This window comes from Gavialis gangeticus, unplaced genomic scaffold, assembly GCF_001723915.1.
Source record: "Gavialis gangeticus isolate Ggan-Ray unplaced genomic scaffold, GavGan_comp1, whole genome shotgun sequence".
NCBI lineage: Eukaryota > Metazoa > Chordata > Crocodylia > Gavialidae > Gavialis > Gavialis gangeticus.
Window position 1 is genome coordinate 91414530 of NW_017729031.1, and position 1567 is coordinate 91416096.

Genomic DNA, 1567 nt, shown 5'->3' on the forward strand with positions numbered 1-1567 from the left:
ACTCGAAACATTTTGAAAGTTTCGAAACATTTTGAGTTTCAAAGCCAAGCTTACTGGCTTCAGTGCTGGTCCCAGTCGGCAGCACCTGCCTCCTGTCATCTAGCAGGTGGATCGGGGGCTTCCCTACATCCCTGGGAGGGCTGCAGGGGCTGTGCCAGAGTCCTCCTGGGGGAGTGGGCCGCCGACCTGCCTGGCTGACGACAGACTGGTGCTGGGCACAGCTTGCACCCAGCACCGTAAAGATTGGCGCTGCCGACGGCCTCACATGACAGCACCCAGCTCCTGTCACTCAGCAGGCAGATCGGGGGCATGCACCCCCGGGAAGACTCCAGCACAGCTCCCGCAGCCCTCACAGGGGTGCCGGTGGGCCCCTGATCTACCTGCCGGCAGACAGGAGCCAGGTGCTGCTGGGGCTAGCAAGGCCAGGGCAGATCAGCTCGTGTGGGGACCTGCCACTGCAATCCTGGGGGCGCGGGGGGTTCCCTGCATGAGCTGCTCTGCCCCAGGCCCCACACCCTCCTCAAGCTGGCTCTGGTATGGGGCCAGGGCAAATGAGCTTGAACAGGGACCCACCACCTTGATCCTGGGGCAGGGGAGGGTCCCCGTATGAACTGATCTGCCCCGGGTCCTGCACCCTCGAGCTGGAGCTGGCTCCAGTATGGGGCTGGGGCAGATCAGCTCGTGCGGGGACCCGCTGTCACGATCCCGATGGCAAGTCCTCCAATAACCCTGTGCCTATGGTAACCCCTATGATACCACATATCAGCAGGAAAAAACCTGAGCACATCCCACCTACTTACACCTGCCTGCCTACTCCAAAACCAGAAACATGCCAGTGAAGCCACTCTGGGAATTGTCTCCTTTTGGTTACTCCAAAGACTCTAGCCTTCATTGTGCCTGAGAAGCCTCTGAGCTGTGTACCTGGCACAATTCTCGGTTTGGTACGTACAGGCAGGAGTGGGAGGGTGGGGCAGGCTCAGGATCACACATGGCAGGACATGTTGCAGTGCTGAAATACCCATAGCCCCCCTCCAGTCTGGTGGGACTGTAGCTGAGATATCCTTGCTAGAAAAAAACATATTTGCTGGCTTCTTTGGGTAGCTCCTTTCTGTTAAGAGTTGATGGGAACTCCTGTACAAAGACAGCCAGGGGTTGATCCTGAAGAACAACTGCAATGCTTTCTATTACTGAATGCCAGAAATTAGTACTTAATTGACCATTTGTTACCCATATGCATAGTGGGAGCAGTAATCCAACACTTCACACAAAAACATAAATTGTCCAATTGAAGTGGAGGATTACTGATGGCAATAACTTTGGAACCTTGTGTCTGATCAATTCCAAGTTTACAAGAAATGTTCTAGGCAGCAGTGGGCAGAGTCCCATAGAGCTTAGTAAGAGCTTGGTGTCACAGGCGTGTAGGTTATATCTGTGTTGGTTTAAGGACATAGGCAGACAAGGTTCTTTGAGTAAATCTGATATTGTTCATTAGACCCATTCAAATATCCCTAAGCTCCTCCAGCCCATGGACCACTATCCCATGCTCCTTATTCATGTGGGCACCAAT